General features: G+C 39.2%; 1 protein-coding gene across 3 annotated transcripts in view; it reads left to right on the top strand.

Moving 5' to 3' along the window:
- LOC117160152 (uncharacterized) overlaps window positions 1–23,653 on the top strand; it is a 311,594-nt gene that overhangs the window by 202,420 nt on the left and 85,521 nt on the right. The window lies entirely within an intron of this gene.

The following is a 23,653-nucleotide window of genomic DNA, read 5'->3' as shown; positions in this document are numbered from 1 at the left end:
ACGGAAGCCTCTTTAAAATCTACATCATAAAAAAGGGAGCAAAGCGTTCTAACCTCGAGACCCCAATGTCCCAATACAATAAATAAAGCACAAGCCCAATATTCTTATATTCGAACGTTCCCATTTAATCCCCTAGGAGGACACCCTGGTGTTCCTAACCCCCATGTTCCTCTATGCATCATCATTAGACTCGGCCATGCTCGCTGGGGTGCAAATCGCCTGAAAGTAGAATAAAAATTTAATGATTGTCTTCGTTCCTGTTTCCACCCGTGTAAACTCTCTCTACTAACATTTCTGAGTCATTTGTCATGTGTCACCCTGTATATAGAAGCTCGAAATCCCATAGGGATCGACTGATCGCTTCCATTATCTTCTCGTCTAATCAAAGGGAAGTACTAGTAGAGTATTGGATAAAAATGATTTCCAAGATCGAGTAGGATAAGGTTGGAAGAAACATTCGATTAGAATTAGATCTCTACAGAAATTGATGATTAGACCTATAGCGAAGAGAATATAGATAAGGAAATTTCAAACGTATGCATATAACATGAAAATTGATGTAATGTATGATTGTTAGAGTTCGATGTTTATGGAAATTAAAATTTTGATAAACATGGTTGAAGAAAGTGCGACTTACCAGACGTTACTTTATGCGATGCTTTGAATATTTTATACATTTTAAGATGTATTATTTTTGCATTTATTTATTTAACTTCTCGTTAGTGCATAAACATCTGCAGTATAATAATTATTATGCAGAGTAAAAATTTAAAGATCATTCTATAGCGTATAATGTTTCAAATTACAAAATGGAAGCGGAAGGATTAAAAAAAGACCCATTGAAACTTTCATTTAGAAATCTTCCAAATTTCTCTAAAACCTTCTCGACAACTCTCGACCCATTTCGCCCGTAACATTTAATCAAACACATCGAAGAATATTCGGACGAGCCTCTCCACCAGAGGAAAGAGGAGTATCTAGTAAAAGCACCTCCGCCAATCTCGCAACCAGTGCAGCCAATCCCTCTAAGCCCATCCCTCAGCTTCATTCTATACAGGGTGGCACAAAATATGCGGGAGAAATATTTACAGGCTCGAAGATACTTTTCATCCGTTTCTAAACTCCATCCTTTTATCTTGCTAAAGTAACTAGGAAGACAAAAACATAAAATTCCCTACGTTCACTCCTATCTTTTCCTTCGCGTACATTGTATGGTACTAGGATTACCAAGACACCTTATATTTCTAGCACAGAACGTAATATAATTATAAGTGTAACTTCTGAAAAAAACACGAAACACCATTTTCATAAACAAATTTCTCTCACCGTTTTGACATTTAGAATCGACTCTATAAATTATCTGCCACATATTTTGTGGCGCTCTGTACATCGTCTCCAATGCTAAAAACCGGTTCCATCGAATATCAATCGGAAGCCGGGCAAATGGACATCGATCGCTGGTCGGTGCTCGAACCGGTGTCCTCCGGAAGTGGACGCAGGGAAAACGCGTTCGCTTTCATGTTGCCATCGTGAGTAATACGGTTTTTCATAAGCGGAGCCATCGCGCGGCGTATCGTTGGATCAGATCCACGTACGTTGGCAACACACGCGCCACCATTTTATAGAGGACCAACCGTGGGATTAACCGTGCGTTTACCCGTTATCCTGTAAACTTGATTAAGGCGATTGCCAGGCCGAGTTCGTTACCAGGATCGAACGATTTGCGTTGGTCCAGCCACGGGTCCAAGCGGTGGCTGCTCGTTATTGCGGCTAGATCGATCGACCGTTCGATTTGCGGTTAGGCCGCGTTCAGCGCGCGCCGAAAACTGACGGAAAAAGCCAGCTGAAAGTAATCGCGAATCATTACACATGCTCGGATTTATCATTTATCATTTACTTGTCGTTTCTAAGAAGAATACCGGCTCGGTCGTCTTTTCTACGTTGGTCTCCAACGTTGTAAAGTTCCTGACGGTGTAAATACGATTCGAAACTAGGTTAGGTTGAAGTAAATAAAGATTAATCGTCGATAGATTCGCGTGTTCGAAAAGGAATACTGGTTGAGTAGTCTTTTTCGGTAAGTGTTTTGAATTTTTTAATTTAGCTAGTGGTTCTGCGTGGCACAGAAATGTTTGTTTAGTTGTTCGACAGGTATCAGTTGAGGTTAGGTACGATGAAAATTAATTGTTTTTGGGTTGGGAAAGTTTGTTCCGATTTTTAAGGAAAATTCAAACGCGGTACATTTCAATTTCGATATGCATTTATCGAATTATATAGGTGACATTTTGTTCCATAACCTCTTAGGTTTTTCGGCGAAAAACTTTTCAGTATGATCTTTTATGTCGACCAAAGATTAAAGTTTTTGCCACTAAGGAAATTTTGTAATGACCTAAATAGGTGAGAATCTGTGGGTCCAACGTCTGGTGGATACGGTGGGTGGGGTAGCACATTCCAACCAAACTCCAACAGCTTTCGTCGAGTAGCGAAAGACATGTAAGACCGCGAACCGTCCCTGTGGACGCTTTTGTTTAATTGCTGTCTTTAATTCGTCTACCATAATTGCGAGCAATACTTTTCCGAATTTATCGTCTGGTTATTTGGTGCAGACAAGGACAATCGAATTGACCTCGTCTAAGAATGCGTTATTAAAATAGATGTTCGTGTTTGGATTCAGCCAAGACATTTATGAGAAGATTCTGTGTACGCAGATTGAGGAGGTTTAAACTTTCATAAAGTATAAATATAATTTCAAGCAGTTAAAGTATGGATTAAGTTGGATATGGGTTATAACGTATTGTAAAATATTTTAGACTGTAGTTATGGGTCGAACTCGGACTTTGTACAGTGTTAATAAAATATTGCAAAGTAGACTAGAGTACTTGAAAATAGAAGCTTTAGCAGAGAATAGAATTGGATAAGATCTTATGAAACTATTTTATTGTGATTTTAATAAAATGGAACACTGAGACACACTGGACTAAAATTAAATAACAAATCCCCATTGAGATAGCGGAGAATTAATTAACAGTCCTTACTAATAATACATTTTTTACTGATATTAGATTTTTTTAAAACCATGAAATATTTTGCGTGAAAGACTTTCAATGTAATAGTAGTTCAATATTTAATTCCTCGTAATTTTAAGTTGATAAGCATTCTGCGATATCCTCGTGAAATTAACTCTATTCGAAGTAGATCATTAATTACCATGGAATTTGGTATAAAACGTGATTGAATGTACAGTCGAATATCAGTTGTTACGTAGAATTTATATAAGAGACATTTATACGTCTATGTAAATTATTATAAAGATTAAAAATTAACGTAGAACATTTTTCCTGAATAATAAGGCAATTTTTTAATTACATACGATTCTAGATTTAGCCGCTGCTTTTTTTGATCAAGTAATTTCTTCCTTTTTTTCTTCAATTCAAAATTCCTGACGCGAAATAGGCCAAACACTTAGAATCTGTTTAATTGAAGAACTAGAGTTTTAATGACTCCTACCATTCAAAAGGCACGAACTTTGATGACTTTCGTCAGATTCGACTTCAAGTTTTTAGCACACTGAATAGAAAATAGGATATCCATAAATAATTTATTCGTATGATGTTTTGTGACGATATTGTATTATAAAATATGCTGTACAAATTTATTTGGTGCTTCAAATTCCTTTCTCTTTTAATTAAAAATGTTTTATACCGAATATTTCAAGTGGATATATAATAATAAAATATTGTACAGCCATAGTGTCCTACATTTTAAAGAAATGTTTATTCAAATGATATATATGATTCAAAACGACTTGTAAACGATACGATTGTATAAAATATTCTATTTTAGTATTTTATTATATATGTAGATATAATAAGATAAATAAAGTACTATATTAGAATATTTTATACAATCACATGGTCTTTCAGTCGTTTTGAACCATAAAATCGATACAAATTTTCGAAAGCAACTATCTCAAATATTAAGCTTTAACAATTTATTTATGTCCTCTCGCAACTTCCATCTCTCAAAATTGCACATAGTTAGAAAATAACGTGGCACAAAAGCCAAGTTCCATTTGATTTCTGAAAGAAAACTTGACGCCGTGGCACAAAGAAAGAAGCTTATTTAAGTGGAAAAAGAGGGTGGCAAAACGCGTGAGAAGATATAGAAAGAAGAATTTCACACTTGAATGTTTCCTTTAAGGGTTAAAATAACTTCGTTCTTCGTTCTTCCCTCTCTTGATATTTTTTATAATACAATGCATTACAATACCTTCTATATTCCATTTCGATTCGGGCGCTCTTTCTTCCCTTTCTCTTCTTCTTCTTCCCTCGTAGCCATTCATTCTCGAAGAATTTAAATTTAACCTGGTCTCGCGCTTCCCTTTTTCTCGTTACCTTTTCCCTCCACTTTGCTCTCCGTTGTACATCGATCTGTTTATGCATTCTAATCTCTCTCTCGCTGCGTGCAGTGCATCTTTCCTCGCATAAATTCGCAGCAGACGCATCGATCGCCACGCGATCCCCGCCCGGCTAAGTGCATGAAACTCGCAGGACGAACGGTTCAAATCCCCGCCCTCCATTTTCTTCTTTTCGCTCTGCCTGTTGTCCTCTCGCGATGCCTGGCTTGTCTTTCGCGGGCAAACAGGCAAGAGAAATGGAAGAAACATACTGGGGCCACCGGCCGCGGCTAACTGTAATTTATTGCCGTGCTTTTCCCACGATGTGAATATTTAAGAGAGCCGAGTAAAATGTTGGTCTTCCGAGGAAATAATCGTCGATAGGAATTTTCACTTTAGTCGAATAATATTTTGTCTCTTTAGAGCAATTTAGCAATTTGTAGTAACTTCGTTATTCCACCGTCGGCGAAACATGATACTTTTAGCGAAATATGGCTGCAATGGGAGGATATTTATGTTGTTTGAAATATGTAGATGTTTTTATAATAAGCGGCAGGTAGCGTATATTGTATTGAGATAATTATTCATATATCTTGAATGGAATCTTGGAACTCTCAATTATTAAGAAAACCCGTAGTCACTCACGAAAGTCTACGTACGAACTTAAAATCTGAGGTATTGCGATAAAGGTAATTAACTCGAGCAATTTCGTTGGCATCGAATTTTCATGTCAATTAACTTATTACGCTCTTACGAAGAAGAAGAAGTAAAATATAGGATGCTGAATATGTACTGTTATACTTTAATATTATATTAATATCGTTCAATACCTGCTACGTACTCGCACAATTTAAAACACAAATTAAAACATTATTTCACTGTGCAAATAAATCACATGGAAAGCAAGATCGAGATAATGTACGACGTTCGCTTCATGGTTTCTTCAAGAACGTTATTCGACTATGCTGCACGAAACATCTCCGAGTTTTCAGTGGTGAAACGAGGGAATGGCCCGGAGCGTGTCTCCGTGTTTCGTGGAAACGCGCACAGCCCTCGAATCGCCCTGGACGATGGCGTTGCTAATAGATTAACGAGCTCGTTAAATCCGCCTTAATCTCGCGGATATGAGCGGCATCGGCCATATACGCGAGCTTCATCGTGGCCCACCGGCTTTATACCAAGAAACTCCCGCCGATGTAATTGGTGATCGCGCCTCGCGTTACGTTTACGGTCCAATAAAGCTGTTCGTTCGCGGCTGAATTAAAACGAAATCCGACGTAATATCAACGGACCTAGCTACGCCAGTGGCGCCGTTTGTTTCTCGATTACGCGCCCCTTTGATTGATTCAAACGGCCGGCGTTACGTTGAGTAACTCAATGATGCAAACTAAATTGCTCGTCATAATCGTTGAGAAGGTTAGACCGCGGGAAATTGGCAGCTGTAAGTTGGTAAAATTGGAATGTTTATAGCAATTCAACGAAATATTTCTACAAACTAAAGTGCTACGTTAATATCTAATTTTATTCTCTTGCGTCTTTTGATGCCCATAGCGCGATAACGTAAACTATACAGGATGTTTCAGCGATTGTGGTATAATCAGCAATAGGGTGATTCTAGGTGAAAAAAGAGTCGAAGGTATAGAATAAGGTGTTTCATAAGGCGCTTCGTTTTCGAAAGGCTTTTTCCAAAAATATCGGTATCCTACATTTTCGATTAATTTTTGTCCATAGAATCGTCTTGTAGTTTCCGGTGCTACGTTATACAAAGCACCCTATATATCCTACCACCCAAGAGTACACACGTTTCATTTAACATAACCCTAGCCAAGCAGACGAACGCGATAGAGATAATCGCATCAAAATTCCATATTTCGTCGGCAGAATAATCGCACGGATATTTACACCCTCATCCCTCCTATTGTGACGGCGGTCCATAAAAAACGGACATTTTTTCCGGCGCGTGCACGTGTAAACACAGAAACGCGTCGTTTAATCCCGCAGAGGGTAATAAAAATCCGCAGGGGGACAACGAAATCGCGAATATTATTTTCGCTTGAATACAGAAGAGCGTGCGTATAATTGTGGAATTTATCTAGCTACGATCACTTCCCCATCCCACTTTTTTCAAACCCCTTCCCTGCCTCCTTTTTTTTTTTTTGGAGAGCCGGTTATATTTCGGCATCGCACGGTGAACCAGAAGCCACGTTTTTACCGAGGTATTAATTAATTTATTCGACGGCCAGACGAAATTTTCCATGCGTTTCAATTACTGAGCCGCCGCTGTTTTAGTCGCATTAATTTACAATCGTCCCGACTGGTCTACGTGAAAAAAAAGAGAAAAATAAAGGAAAAACACCGCTCTAAAGCCAACGTGAACACGCAGAAATCTATACCTCGTTTCAGTGAGCAGCAATTATTATTTTTTGCCCCCATTGTGCTATGTGCTTGAATGGAGAATGAAATTCTCGAGAAGTTTCTTTGTTTTCCGGTTAGCGAGGTTGGCAGCCAAATTTCTAATTTTTCGAGTTACTTCGTTTGGGTTGGGCTAGGTCAAGTTAATTCGGGGTTGGGTACGACGCTTTTTGCATCATTGCGTTTTATCGGAGAAATAAAATTTTCGAGGAGATTCTCTGTTTTCCAACTGGCGAGGCTGCGAGTCAAATTTTCTTAATCTTTATTCATAGGTTTCTAAGTATCTTCGGCGCATTTCGATTAAAATTTATGAAAGAATTTGTAATTGGATCGTTGAAACTGGCAATTGTCTCGATTGCTGCGTTTAATAACAATTTTGTGTTCTCAATTTATTAAGATTAAAAATTCACATTTTAATCAATGTATTTTGGCTATAATAATTTTGCATCGTCAGGTTACTGAAATTAAACCGCAATTTTATACTTTCACAATGTAAATGATCTTTGAGGTGTTTTTCATGGACTTTGACCGAAGCGAAGAGCATAAAGAATTAAATTTGGAAATGTTTGCACGTGCTGTATCTAAAACGTGAGCCGATATAGACCAGCTGAATATTGACATTTATTAATACAACGAATAATTCACTGTTCAAACACTTTTGTGATTTTTCCGAATTTTCTACGAAGCACTTTTGTTAGACGTCGAACGGTGCACTGTTGAAATTGCATTTGGAGAATTCAAAATGGCAGCCGAGCGAGGAATCATTCGGTATTCCCGTCGCGATAACACGTGCAAGAACTTCGCGAACGCACAACCATAAAGTGAATATTATAAATGTCGACCGCGTACGAACAGTGAACTTGGCTTAACCAAATTAACCAAGTGGATGTTGCGGCAGGACGCGCCTTTGCACCCCTTAATAAAGGGATAGCAAATGCACTATAACAAGATAGGGACTCTAATTCAGGCAAATTAACGCCTCAGTGACTACTTTGTCTATTCACGATCGTTCTTTGTAACAAACAACAAATTGTTTGCCTTGGTTTATTCGATTGTGAATTTTCAATTCGAAGTTTTCTACGTGTTTGCTTGTCCGTGAATTAATTATATTATAATAACGTGAACGCTTTGATCCTGGGCTATTTCCCAGAAACCCATAGTTTATATTATTAGACAAAACAGTGAAAATTAAATACGATCGTAATTTAGTTAGGACAGTTGATGCGTGTTACATGGAATTCGAAACTATAATTTTAATTCACGGGCATTACGTGTCCTGCTGTTCCCGGATTATGCATTATATTTTTATCATTTTATTTATTATACGTAGAGTATAAGGGGAAATTTATTAGAGAAAGAAAACAAATTGTTTGCATATTTAAAAATCGTTAAAAAATTCCTTCGAAATAATTCGCGGAATAAATACTTTAGTTTTTATATAAGTACAAGAACGAAAACGAGACTCGAATAATGTTCTATGATTTAAGAAATCAATAGAATTAGGAAAATCATCTAATATAATTCGTTTTATCGATTCTATGAACTGGAATTTAAAAAATGATCGTCGTTTTGGAACATCGCTCAAATTCCAATTCCGTCAACCGGACTAAGATCTCCGTAGCTTTTCTGGGGTACACTAGTCTTCGTGAAATATTCCATGGTATCGTTAAACGTTAATTTTCAAAAGAGACCAAAATTTATGCGGCTCGCGAACGCGAAAAGCCGATTTATTTTTAAACAAAAGCAAAACCACTATTCTACTTTGCCATCCTGGGATACGCGTCTGACACGCTTCGAACAAGTTGCCGCCGTTGTTGCCGCAGAAACAGACGCGAAATTATCCGATTTCGTGCCACGACCGAGCCGAAGCAACTTGCGTGCGTGCTGCTCCAAAGGATTAGGAGAACTTGTCGAAGGTGTTACCACGTTTCAAGCCGTGTCTTCATCGCATTTTTCGAAACTTTTGAATTAGTTCTGCCAACTCTATTTTCTGTTCTTTGATGTATTAATCTTCAACGAGTACCGCCAAGACTTGAAATTTCTTCTTCCTGGCCAATTTTCTCATCTACAAATTTGCCAAAAGCGGAGACCTGTGGAATTTTCTTTAAAATTATAGTTTCCCAATGGACTGCAGATGTTAATGCATTTGTGAGAAATTTAAAGCGAGAATGCACATGTGGGAGAATATATAAAACATTCAAAGTATAGTGTTCCTTATAACGTTCAATGAATGATACAAATTTTCACCTAGAAATTTGCACGAGCATTGGCAGTCTGGTTACGAGCAATAGTACATTTTCTTCGTTTGCAATAATTCATGGTTCATGTCGTCTAATTATTAACATAATTATGTCAGAGTAATTACTATAAGCCCCATTAATGGCATTGCCTAAATCATAACATATCAATTAAGTATTAATTACTGTTAGCCTAGATAAATTCTAATAAATTATTAGGCGATTGCTGTTTGATTCGAAGATCGATTATCCAATCCTGTTCCTGTCGATATTCCCAAAAATTACAAAATCACATTGCAATATTAAAAATTACAAATCTACTACTACTAGTAGAAACTTCATCCTTCGTGAAATTTACGAAAATTACGAAAACACATTGTAATGTTAACAATAGTAAATCATTCTATGCTTGAATTTTATAACAGATCCTCAATAACCTATACTTTGCTTCGCGTTTGACGATCATATATTCGAAATCAGTGGCAATTATTAAGCACTAGCTACTGCTACCCTAGCTACTAGGTGCTATTAAACAACTAACTAACGACTTTCTGATGAAAGCACCGATCAGAAACACTAATCCCCCCTTAATAAACTCCTGAAACTCGTGTTCGATCAACAATCTAACCCCGTATCTCGGCAAATAATCTGTTAATAATGGAGAGTTTACGTTATCACGAGTGAGCATCGGCTAGGTTTCGACTTTTCATCGGCTTCCGGGACACGGGATGGCTCGATTGTCGCTTGAACAGGGCGCTACTCATATTCACCAGTGCCTAATCGATAATCCCGTCAGTGTTTCCGGCATCTAGCCGGTGAGTGCCGCGGAACTAGTGTAAACATGCGCGCGTATGCACAGCCTGCACATAAATTAGCGAAACAGTCGATACTCTTCTGGTCGTTGCGTTGCGTGCATCGTAAACAGGCTCTCCATGGCGATCCTCGTGATCCGATGAAACGTTCAATCGTAAAAATAGCCTGGTCTAGCGATGGGATCAAGTTAATTCTCAACAGTGAACACCAGCCTATTTTTGACGGAACGTGATTTATATATATTGTTATTTATATACATAAAGGTAACTTGACTCGATCGCTAGACCATATCTGTGTGTATATATATATATATATAAAACATAAATTATATTAAATGATAAATTGTATCATCTCTTTTTCTACAAAGCGAAAGATACAAAGATATTGCTATATATATAATAATAATAGCCGTGTATATTTCACTATTCGAGTGCCGAGTTTCCCTGCGACGTACTTGATCCTGTCACTACTCCCCCGGTCCTCTGTTACGATCCACGATGTCGTAAAAAACTGGAAGAGCTCGGCTGGCCAGGTTATTGCCTGTGTCTTGGTCTCGTTTATGATGGACCAGGGTTGTTCCCTAGCTTCCCTTACGATTTTAATAATTTTAAACAGCGGTATAACTCGGAACATGTTATGAAACCTTCGTGGATCTTCGTGAAACTTGGATTGAAAGACAAGAGGATGTGTTGTTTGGACGGGTCTAGCGAGGATGAGGACTGACAAAGTTAGGATACTTCGGTCGAGTTTCAGACTGAAAGTGAATGTTCTGTCAGTCGTCACTAACATTTAATGGAATTTTAAAATCAGATATTCGAAATCCCTTGTAACCAAAATAAGAATTCCTGAAAAGTCTGTCCAAATGTCCTCCCTTACCAAATTTTGCCTAGTAGGTCGTCAGAGAACAAGCAGATTTTGCCCTACCCATAATATTCAGCACCACAAAATAAACTCCTAGCTTCCGTAGGTGCAGGCCACCTAGTTTCTGTCTATCCCTGCCGTAAAGTACACAGCGTCAATTATAAACAGCGGAATCATCAATCTCAATCTCCCATTGACACGAGTCGCCGGCAGCTACCGGCGCAAACCCATTTTCCCTGGAGTTTCCCCATAAAGCAGCCGTGCCATGCAACCAGCGTATATTTGGCCCCCTCCTAAATCGGAATATCCCGGCGAGTCGCGACGAAGCACGCTTCCCAATTCGTATTTCAACATGTGCACGCTGTTCCAGCTCGGTGTATTCCGGCCACGAAGCGATATCCCAGACTCTGTGGTCTCATGGCGCGTCGCCACCCCCTTGGTCTGAACGTCTGAACTTATTCCTCCCAGGACCGAGGCCACCCCTGTGTTTACCAAAGGTTTTACGATGTTTGCCGTCCGCACGGGCCCTTATTGTTATTTATAACCACGACCCTGCCCCGTGGCGAGGCGCTAATACGCGAGGCTTAATGAAAGTTGCCGATGGATTTCCAAGCCTCGTCGAGGAATATCACGTTCCACCATGTTTGGACGACCTATGTCGATTCTCCTATTCTGTGTGGTTTTGTTTGACCAAGGTGCCTGTTGGCTGGTTTAGACTTTCTCCAACTGTTTGAGCATTGCTTCGTGGTGGGAGGTTGGTTGAGACTTCTCTTTGCAGGCACGACTATTAATATTGCCTTTCGTTGGATCTGTCTTTTCGTGTTTTTTTTCTTTTGTCGTTGAAAGTGGTAACAAAGGTTTAGGTGTAAGCGAAGGGTAAGTTGAGATAATTCGTCATAGATCTGGAGTGCGTTGATGACCTCTAAATAGGCATTTGAGGATCACTTTATAGTACAAACATGGTCGAGAGCTTTTCCTTTGAGGGAACGTTATTGATATTCGGTTCGATTGGGTCTCTTTTTGATGTTTCTTTTTCTGGGATGCTGAAAGTCGCGATAGAAGTTTTGGGTGTAGGTGGAGATTAAATCGTATTTGAATTTTCCCAATCCCCTAAATTTCCTTATGATCCTAACCTCAAATTCATAAAAGTCCCCAAAATACACAGCGCCGTGACGTCGTATCGTAAAAACTCGTAATATTATGGAGCCATCGGACAAAATCTCGACTCGAAAGCCCAACAGGTCCAGCTAAAAAATGCTTCTCCATCGAAAGAACGATATTGCTAGTCGGGTGGCAAGCAAGGGGCACGCGTTTATGGGGAAGTCTCGCGCGGAATCCGCAGGAAATCCCGTCGAAGTATCACACGAGGCGCGTATAATTCACGTTTCAACGCACAATTCGAGGGAGTGGAAGCATTTGAATACGCCTGTGCTGGGATTCTCTGGCCGCGTTAGTCGGTGAATCCGTGAAATATACAGTTATGGGAGAGGGGTGCATTATAAAGAGAGAGGCTGGGCTGGCCCGGGTTAGCTTGCTTCCTTTCCCTTTCCGAATTCCCCGTGTTCGCTCGACAATTTTATATAACGACCGCCAGTGAGGCTCAAACTTTGCTCAGAATTCTTGGATGACAGATGTTCGATGAACGATGGACAGGCGAAATTAATTGTCCACACTTGACACGAAAATAATCATTTGCATATTTTAGTTCTTATGCAGATTTTATAAAGTGACGAATCTGTTGATACAATGCACAAGAAGGACGAATATTAATATATTTTAAATGTTGAAAAATTGAAGCGTTTAATGCTTACGCGAACTGTGTATTGTTAGGCTATAGTCTAGTATAGATTCTTTGAACGTGATAGTCGTCGTATAATTTTCGAGCGTGTTATTTGGAATTACTAGAACGAAATTGAATAGAAGGTAAAGTGATTACTTGGAGGAACGATCGCGCGATACAGCAATGAAATTTCCATTCTGCTTTTATTTTTTTTCCACCTTCCTTCTGCCATTACGCGCATTAATTGCCGCTAATTATGTTAATGACGAGCAACGTGCTCTTTTAATTGATCCGTTAAGTGATCGAGATTGCAATAACGATTCTTTTTCATCGTTTAAAGAGGTTATACTGCGAACATTCGTATTTTCGCTTAAAGTACGACTCATATAAATTGCTACATTTCACAGAAAGAGAAAAGCATACGAAAATTCTGTAGAATTATTAATGGAAAACTCATAAAAAATATCAATAGTCTAGTCGAAATTTTAGTAATATCGTTTTTGCATTGTAACCTCGTGGTTTCTCTAATGGCGTCCCATCATCTTCCGGTTTCTGTAAATAAAGGTTAGTCCGGGGAATTAATTTCGCTCTGCAGGCTCGTTTCGTCTCTTTGATAATTCCCTTTGATACAATCCATTGTGATTCGTATCGAAGCAGGCATATCCAAAACCGTCCACGAATTAATCAGCAATGCGATTATCGTGCTGTTACAACGTCGCTTGAATCCCTCACGACCCTCTGCGCTCTACGAAATCGTTCACCTCTGTTACTTTAAAAGATAACTTCACAGACTTTCTTTTTGTCCAATGGATTTGATAAATCCTTCCTCGAATTCGTTTTATTATCCTTTTTCGTAAGGGTAATGTTACTATTATCGTTTGTTATATATTATAATAAAAATATAATATAAAGAATAGATGAAACAATATCTTTAACATCATATTAGACGAAATGCCACTAATAATAATACCAATTATGCATTAAAATTTCCATGAACCATTCAGTAAGTTCAACTTTGTCTACCTTAATTAACTCAGTGGCGTATAATCTGTCCAATACCTATGTTCCTGTTTTAAAATAAAAGGAAAAAGTATACAGCACGCCATCCATCAATATCCTCCCCCAGACACACATTTTTCACCCCTAAAATCACATACACTTTCCCACTTGATGATTCAATCACCCCCTCCCACAAACCTCCACCATTAAGAGACCCAATTAGTTCCCTTGAAATTCACCACATATCACATTTAAACTCTTCATACAAGTTGAGCACATCTGCGTGCGTTTTAGCGAAGGGGGTGGGTCGCGAGTAACGGACGAGGGGGTATCATTGAATGCCGAAATATTAAAATGTAGTGACGGGGTGCGTACAATGTTACCCCTGCCAGATATCCAGAGGGGTGGAAACGATGCTGCCGGAAATACAGCAGATATTGAAAACGCCCACTCCGAGCCACCCCCTCTCCTTGACGATCCATCGTGTCTTTTTGGGAAATAAAACGGCTAGAGAAAATTTGTCCGTCTTTTTTTTTTTAATTTCTGGCTTCTATGGAGCACTTAGTGACTAAAGTTTCGATAGGGTGTGTAATTGAAACGAAACAGGAACTTTTCTATATCAATATAGAGTGTATATATTTGAAGGGAAACAGAAACTTTACTATATTGATATAGAAGCTTATATATCTCCGAAATGAAATGGCAACTTTTCCATATTAATATAGAAACTTACTTACGTTTAACGAACAATAAAACTTGGAATTCTCCATAAATGGAACTTGTTTCTTTCGTTTTAAATGAAACTTAAATAAAATACAATGTCGGATACTATTGAGATAAATTAGAACTTAATTTACGTCGTGGTTATTAATTTTGAGTATCAAAAACGACAAATGTTAAATATCGATCGGTGGAAAATTGCGGCCCTTTGTCTCGTTTTTTGTTTTGTCGGAGAATAAAATAAAAAGGAGAATACAAAGAGAATAGAATGTGGCAAAGGAAAATCGCCCGAAGCCTTATTATTTCCGCAAAATTCGCGCGTGAGTTGGTGAACAGAGAAATGGTGAAGGGTCTAGGGGGTGGTTTGTGCGTGACACGATCGACAAGGGGCCAAGGGAGGGCAAATAATTAGCCGTTCTCGTTTTTCCATCGAGCCAGACGATCGAGGCTGGCTGGTCTAATAAATTCCTCGGCATTGCTGCTAAATGGCGGAACGTTTAATGAACCTGAAAGGGGGTTGGGTACGTTGTTTGTCAAAGCGTGGCCTTCCTTTTGGCGTTTTAATTAGTGTCGCGGCGTTGTTTCGAGCCTGATGGCTCGATAATTGCTGGTTCCTGTAAAATAGTTCTCTTCGTCGAATCAGGTTTGGAATCGAATTTGAAGTTTTTGAAGATCCTTTTCTTATTGTTAGGAAAGGCTTGGCCCGAGTAATTGCACTGTTATAATCTCGTTTACTAAAATGACTTGTTTCAATGGAAAGACAGGAAAATTAACCCTCGTCTATATTCAAATAAGAGAGACTCGATGGGAGGAGTGAAGTCTGAAAGAGTCTTGGGATATTAATCCTCGACTTTGCTTTGAATCAAAAAGAAATTAGTAAGCAGAGAGGCAATATGGTTTCTAATATTTACGAAAATAGTTTCCCATTTTAAAATGACGATATTTTCACGAATCTTGAATAACAGTACAACAGAATCTTCAATACGCTGCGCTAAAATGTGCTGCGAGTCACTTTTTACATATTTAGGATGTCTATTCCTGCTGTATATTGATCTTTCGCTAAATATATTCATAAATTGCATTACGTTTGCTTTTACAAAGAGATTTTTGGATGATCTATAGAATCTGCACGATTTATGTGGTTTTTATCTTTGCATTTTTATGAATTTAGTGGAAAATTTGTTTTCTGACATAGAATATAAGCAGACTCGTACAATTTATCACAATTTTTCTATTGTTATTGGACTGAAATCGACTAAAATATTTTCATTCGAAAGTAGACCTTGTGCATGAATCGTGGCTCGCCACGTATTCCATCCGACGAAATAAACATTTCTTAGACGCAGCCTCAACAAGTAGCAGGGTGTGGTTACCAGAGAAGGGATGCTCGGCTGTGTATTTAATTTCCGACGAAAGAAATCGGATCGGTAGCGCGTGGAGTACCGGAATAGGGAAGAAAGCATCTCGCGAGGGGTGAGTTTCGCTCAGCGAGTACGAGACGCGAAGAAACGAAGAAGGAACGCTACGAAATCGTCACGGCGCTTCTCTATCTCAATTTAGAAAATGCCAGACTTCAGTTTCTCTGTAAACGAAAAACTTCCCTCCCTTACATACATCGTTGCACGAAAGTAAAGTAAAACACTTGCTGGTTTCTGATAGAACGTAATTTATCGTAATCACAAAATCACAAATAAAAAATAACATTGTATTCTGCATTATTAATTTATTACTATGACACGATAAAATTGATTTCATAGGACCAATAGACAAGCAGATCGAAGAGAAGATGTGACAAATATATATTTCTTTATGTTCTTTAGTTCTTTGTCGCTTTACTGTTAAAATGGAATATCCTGGTATGAAATAGCTAAAAGTGGAGAGAACATTTTTTTCTGAACAAAAATTTTGAAATCGCCAAAAGGCTGGGAAGAAGATGTTTCGTTCGAAAATCGTGGAAAACGACAATTTTTGGATCGCTGAACAGCGTACCGAGCTTTGGGCAACTACAAAGTCTCTGTATACGTTGACAAACGTGAAAAGTGAAATTTTTGTACGTTGCTCTAATTCGATGGGGAGAAACTCCAGGGTGCCTTATTTTCCCAAATCGATACATAGTTCCTCGGTTTCGAGTTTGAAAGCAGCGTTGGCTTTTTCTAGGTCGTATCGTGTGTACAGATTAAATAGTTGAACGCGTGATTCGAAGCGGATGCGGGATTTTTGCCTCGCGTTTTTGCACCCATGGAAAATCCATTTGGGGCTGTTTGCGCGTCTGTTGAACGGTGTGTGCCGATGGCTATGTAATTACTTTGTAAACACGCCGATCGGCCTGCTTTTTTCCCTTTTCCCCTTTTTTCCATGGGCGTGTTCCATGATCGTTGCGTTGACGAACGTATGGTTTTCTTTTCCAATGAATTATACGCACTGTGATCGCGTCTTCTTTCGATTTGGTGGTATGGATATGGGGGAAGAGATAGTTTGTGGATTGAACGAAAGTTTTCTGCGTTTTAGAAGAATTTTAGAGGGACAAGAAGAATAAAATGTAAGTTAATGGAAAATACAGCAATGTTGTAAATCTCTGAAAAGACTTGTCAAATAATTTTTATTTTGTCTCCCTGTTTGTTTCATAAATTGTTTATTTGAAAATGTTTTTGAATCATACATCGCATTCTGACAAACTTGCACAATATTTTTTCAAATATTCTAAAATATTCTAAACAAATAAAAATCCTACGTTAAATCATAGAACGATGGAAAAGTGTTTTGTACTGTTAGGTTAGCTTCGATTCTGTATATTCCCGTTGCGATAAATAAAAGGATTTTATTGTTCGTTAGTACGAATTACAGATACGTAATGAATGTTCCACTTTTTGGTGAAATTGATACAGGAGGTGGAACGAATATTTGAACTCGTTTTTAATTTTTCTGTTATCAACGTCCGTTATTGGGGCGATACCATATATCGAGCTATAATGAATCAACGTTTTAATGAAATTCTTTGGGGCTTTGAAAACGTGAAATAATTACTTGGATGACGGTGTTCTTCCTCCCCTTCTGTTAAATTATACACGAAAATGATGTTTAAATATTTGGAGAAACGTAAAGAATATGGATAATGAAAGAAAGTGGGTTTCGAGTTAAACAAAGTTTGAACCGTTAAACAAGCGGTCTTCTAATTTAACTATTTTATACTGCAGTTTTAGACCCGGACGTTAAAAGGTTTAAAACAGGTTTAAACGAAGTTGAAACAGCAATTTTCATTAGCTTACGTATATCCGCCCTTTCCAGCAAATAACTCGAATGAAATATATAACTAAGTCATTTCTAGAGTAAAATATAACACGATGATTTGGAGAATAAAAGGAAGAAAAAATGCAGCAGCAAGCATTTATTGTCCTGAAATTTCCTTCAAAACACACATCGACAGGTGCAGATATTATTGAAAAAAACTACAAAAACAGGAATTAAAAAATTCCGTCAAGTTAAAAATCAAAGTTACAAAATATTTCTATCGCTTGTGATTCTTAAGAATGTAAAATACAACGAATAAAAGAGGAAAGAATCGATTTTTGAATCAACAGACGACCACAAGGTGTTACACGCGTATTTAAAAAATTGAAGAGCTGTCCGCAATCGACGAAAGCAAAGATCTTCTTTGAATCAGCGAAATACCGAGAAAGAGGCAGCCGCGTGTCGAAGCGTTAGACTATTGCCGAAAGAAACTCAAGTGCAGAGGTAGACAAAAAATTCTGCCAAATTAAAACACGACGCCACGGACCACTTGGTTCCATCGTTGAAACCGAAACACGGCTTCTCGCGCGACCTATATTCCACCCTGACGTATTCTATCGACGGTAAAAAGGGGGAGGAAAGAAAAAACTGAAGAGAGAGAACCAGGCGAGGCAATTCCTCCATCGCGAAAAAGGGTCTGCCGTGAATCTGAAAACACGCGCTTTCGAGAGTGACGAATGGTGCAAGAGCCGGGATCATTAGCTAATTGTGAGTTGCGCGGACCAAGTGCAGTTCAGAGTTCACCGGTGGAGGCTTGGAGCGCGAGGCAGCGCGACAGATCCACAGAACGTGGAAAACAGTATGAGTGACAGCGTCGGATACAGATATATAGGAATTAGGTGGCGTGTCTGAATTCGATCGACGGGCCGACGTATCAAAGATGAACGTGCCAATCATCCCCGTTGAGATGCTCGTGACAATGTTGGGGGCTCGACCCTCTTAACGCGCCCGTCTATCGTTCAGAATCGATCGGGCCGTATGCTTCCGGCTAACTGACCACGTGGTTCACGTTACACGGCGAATATCGTGCCGCTCGTTTGCCGCGACAGTGACATACACGCGTATAAAGTAATTCATCATATTCCCCTTGATGCGTCCCTCTAATAACTTCTTATGATGTGACTTTAACAGAGTAATCCATTCATGATGAGCCGGATAATATTCGTATTGTTTGTCATATCGCATCATCCTCGTTAATAATTCTGCGCATTGTTCATCGAACGAATCGTATCATCTCCGCTAAGAAAATACCAGACATCTCTAAAATAATTCATGATTCCCCCTCTGATCTCATTCTCTCTTAATCTCTCATCATGTAAATTCGGCAAAACGATCCAGTCACATCCACTTACTGTTGCCATCCTTCGTCCAACCATCGTTGCTTTTATTCTTCGACTCTATTTTTAAAAAATACTCTGAATGAATCAACCTATCGAAGCAGAATTTCCAAGGAAACCAGTGTCGATTACAGATCAAACGGGCCATAGCCTCGCAACGACATCGCAGGGAAACACGCGTCTCTCCAGATCTCGAATCTCATACGTTCAGGTTGATCTAGAGGCCGGAGCTGTTGACTGCCGCTAGTCTCTCGTTGCAGCGGGGCGACTGTAATATCAGAACCCGGGTTCCCGTTGGCCAGTTACGCCAGCTACACCGGTGTAATATTCATTTCCTCCAGTAAAAGCCCTTTCAACGGCTCTTTCGGGTTCGGATATCGGAAAAACGAGGCATTTCCGTTGGTAAATGTCACGGAGATAGGCGGACGGCCAGTGGCCACATATTACCAATCAATTTGCCTCTGTCGATACTGAGAGACGACACGATAGAGGAAGATAGCGCGAGACCAGGGAAAGGGGTGGTCACCAGGTCTCCGATTGTACGGTGTCGATGTGTACGTGTATGGAAAAGTGGCCGCTCCATCATATTTAACTCGGATAGCCAATCACCCTTGTCACCCGCCATGGTGATAGATTATTTTAATCAAGTTATTCCCCGGGCTGAAACCTCGATCATCCACCTCCGCGCGGAGACGCTTCTACGGTCTCGCTACATAAAAATCGAATTAACCTGCCGCGTAAATGGAGCCCTAATCTGGAAATCGTTGGTCGGTAGAGTTTCCAATCGTTTGCCGGAGTTCCGGTAATTTCCAGACTGGACCACCTTCGATAATCTATTTTTTAAGCCCTCTGACGAGCGATTGATTCGTCTGGCGACTCGCTGCCACATGCTCCGGCAACCTTCTCCATGCTTTCCAGCAGTGATTTACGGGCTGCACCAGACTCCACTGTGTTTTAATATGAAGAAAGTTAGACTAGTGGAAGATTGCCGTTGGATCGGTAAAATAGATTCCCTGTGCATTCACTGTGGTAGTTTTTTGCGGATTCTGAACAGATTTTGATGGGATCTGGATGGTGTTTGGTAGTTATATTAGCGTATAAATTTTCTTAAAGGAACTTTTGTACGCGAGTATAATAAAAAATTTCAAAACCCTAGAATCATTAACCTTCGATTAAAATTACAAGGAGCGTAAAATATTATCCCTTCCAATTACCTGTTTCGAGACTCGTAGGCATTGTGCTTTACGCTGATCAGGAAATCAACGAATACCCTTTCATTAAACTCTATTCAGAGGGGGTCAATTTCTGCGAAAAAGACGATCGTATCACGTGCCGAAAATTAACAAGCAGCTCGTAACATCTTCCAGGAATGTCCTAACCTAACTTCTCGACGCAAAACATTGGGTCGCATGCACCGCCTACGACTTTACGAGCCCTCTGGGTCTGGCAATTACAGGACACTCGGTACATCTGTTCAACGGGGAGCAATTCGTTTTAAAAACTACGAAACACGCACTGTCAACGCGCGTGTCGTGATCCTCGCCATAAAGAACGCACCACGGGCAAACAATTATGGGGAAATAAGAGAGGATTAAAGCAGCTCTGTTGTAGTATGAGTTTCCCGAACACCATTTCGTAGAATGAATCTAAAGTGGGGGGTAAAGGGAATCCAAGTTTCATTAATCGTATGGTTCTCTTTTATTCGACATTTTGTCTTTACTTTTAGAGAGACAATTGTATTATATATTTAACCACTTTTCACTTTACAAAAATACCTGACCATCGTTTTAGTAAATTCATTTCTCTCGGCGTCCTAACCTCAACATCCCAGCCCAGATATATCTATCCTAATCGCCTTGCAACTTGCGAAAGCATCAAACGACGCTTCGGCATCTCTAAAAATTCATCCGAGGCCGAACAATTTCACCCATCCCCATATTTCCTCGTCCCAGCTATCGCAGAACTCAGAACAGACCACAGAACCAGTCCAAAACCTCCATTCCTTGAATCGTCTTGATGCACGCTTACCACCATTCGAGAACTACATTCCCGGTGTTCCGACTGGTGCAATAACCTCGAAGTAATCGCGCTAAGAAAAACGCGTAGACGGAAACAGAGAAACACAAAGGCAGACAAGAGAGAAAAGGAAAAGGTTGGATTACGTTTCGAGAAATCGTGAGGAGATTCCATCCGGCTGGCAGGATTTCGAAACACTCGGACTTATTAAATGCAAAATAACACGGCACGGACAAAGCAATGTTTAATCGCCACGTCTTCAACTTGTAATCCTTCGCTACAAGTAGACAACACGACTGTGGAAACGGTATCGATTGCCGGATAATCCGATCTCCTTAAGGAGATTCTCCATTTTTACAAGACAGTCGCCAAACGAGATGTCCGAAATATTCTGAGAATGTTCCAATGGGATTATCTTTGTTCTTGCTAGAAACTACTGATTTCGGTCATTCTGTCTTTCAAGGTTTGCAAAAATCCTGTTTATGCCCAGTAATTCTGTATAATTGTCTGAAATTTGTTACAATTATATTACGGGTTTTTATACATTTGTGGGAATTTTTACGCATTTATGGGGAACCATTTGCAAAAATGTATAGACCGCATAGACGATGCACACGCATAAATATAGATGGAAGTCCAGTTAAGGTTGAAAAGCGAGGTTAGGTTCAATTACATCCATAAACGTCTTTCTTCTTTACCCAGTTTTTATTCTGAGTGACGATATAGAGTTGAAAGAGCTGATTTAAGAGATTGTATTCTTCCAGTACGATATGAGAAAATAGACGTTTAACATAGAAATTGCAGAGTGAGGTTAGGTTAGTTTAATGTCGATAGAAACATGGTAATCGTGTTATACTTTGCGAATTTCTCATTCTTCTAGATACTCATTGACCATGACCAGCCTGAAAATTCGCTGCAATTGTTTAAATGTACTAGGAGATGCGTCTCGCCCAGAATGAGGAGGAAGGTTTGGTTTTCGCGTTCAGCGAACCGTGCCGCGCTTTCCACGGCCATTATCGTCATTGCTTTATAACGTCGCTGCTCTTACGACGTGTATTTTCTTGAGAGCATCTCCGCGGCTATCCCTCCCTTCCGATGTCGCTAGGTTTTTATGCCTTTTTTCGAGTCGTTTCTTTCGACGTTCGAACTGTCTTCGAGGTGGAGATTGAGTGAATGGCACTTTTTCGGCAAGGCTGATTTTTCGATGATTGAACTGGTTTTTGTAGAACGTTGAGATATAGGAAAGGTTTTTCCAGGTTAAATGGAAATCGTGTTTTTCTGAAATCTGAATTTCATAGGGCGGTATATACTATATATAGAACTAGCTATTAATCTTCTTGGGGTTATGAATAATATTTTCGGTTAGTCCTTAAACGTTGAACAAAGTCGACACAGAAGTACGAAGAAGGTTGCCAGAATTGTTGACAGAAAATTAATGTAGTATAATAGGTATATTAATGAATCGTACAAATAATTGGAATCCAATAAACATTTCCCAATTCCTACACTATTGTTCCACGAACTTTACATTATTTCGTCCGCATTGCTTCGATCATTGTTATTCAATAACCTGCCAGAAATCACCATACAAATAGTCTTGAACAGAATTTGCTTTTAACATAATTCGAGAAAATTTCCTAAACGCGAAAACAAAACGCAGCGTGATAATCAAAATCCAATAAACAATTCCTAATCCTGTAGCAACCGATCAATCCACGCCATAAAAATCCCCCGAAACAACCTTCTGTTTCACCCCTAATCTCTTTCAACTTCAACCCACGAATAAAGATCCCTCCCCATCGTACGGCAGTTCCCTCCTAAAAGAAAGCACATAAAAGAAATAGAAGGAAACGATAGTCTGCAGAGGTAACTAACCTAACCAACCCTGTAAAACTACCGCTGTCACGCCCGATAGTCCTCGTGGTAGTGGTGAAAGTCGCGAGAAGGCAAGCAGACACGGCCACGATATAATTAGCAGAAATTAGAGTTAGGTCAGAAAGCAAAGTTATCGAGGTGAGTTTCGACGCTGCGCCCGCTTTTCCTCCGTTCTGATATAATTACTAATTAATTACCGTTCCGCTGGTCCTTTCGGCGGCAGCCAGCTTAAAAGGACACCGCGAGGTAAGGATAATTCCTCGTACTGTCGACGAGGGCAGGAGGATGTAACGACTTCCGTTTTAATAATTTTCGTTTCGTGACTCTTAATGAAGGCTATAGCGCGGATTATTTATCCAATTGATATTTATGTAATATGAAAAACTACATGGACACTTGTTTGTTCTTTGCAAGACGTGTTTCAATTAAAAGATTTGCGAGATATTGAATTATTGGGATTTTATTTTTAAATTATCGTAGCTACATACAGTGAGACATAATAATCTTCTTATAGTTGGTTTATCGTAAAAATAAGAAAAGAAATATTTTCTCACGGTATACATTATTTTATATTATTAAATTATTCCTGCATATGAAAAGTACATGCAATTATGTATTATATGCAGATATTCAGAATAATTATTATTCTTGCTTTTTCTATGGCAGCACATTAATAATGGCAATTAATTTATTAACCGCGAATGGTTGGAAGAGATTCATTTTACAGTATTTAAATATTTACCTCATTACTTAGAAATGCAAATGGCATAACACACAATAAAAAAATTGGATGGTGTAGAATATTTCGTTGCATTAACTCTTTGTTTCACCGTATTCCGTATTAATTCTCCGTATAATAGCCCGTGAACGAACAATCGACTTCATTACGTTTGGATATTATGTTTTATTGTTGATAAACGCA

Source organism: Bombus vancouverensis, chromosome 16 (genome assembly GCF_051014615.1).
Source record: "Bombus vancouverensis nearcticus chromosome 16, iyBomVanc1_principal, whole genome shotgun sequence".
NCBI classification, from domain to species: Eukaryota; Metazoa; Arthropoda; class Insecta; order Hymenoptera; family Apidae; genus Bombus; species Bombus vancouverensis.
The sequence above is the reverse complement of the archived record's forward strand: the minus strand, read 5'-3'. Positions and strand labels throughout refer to the sequence as shown.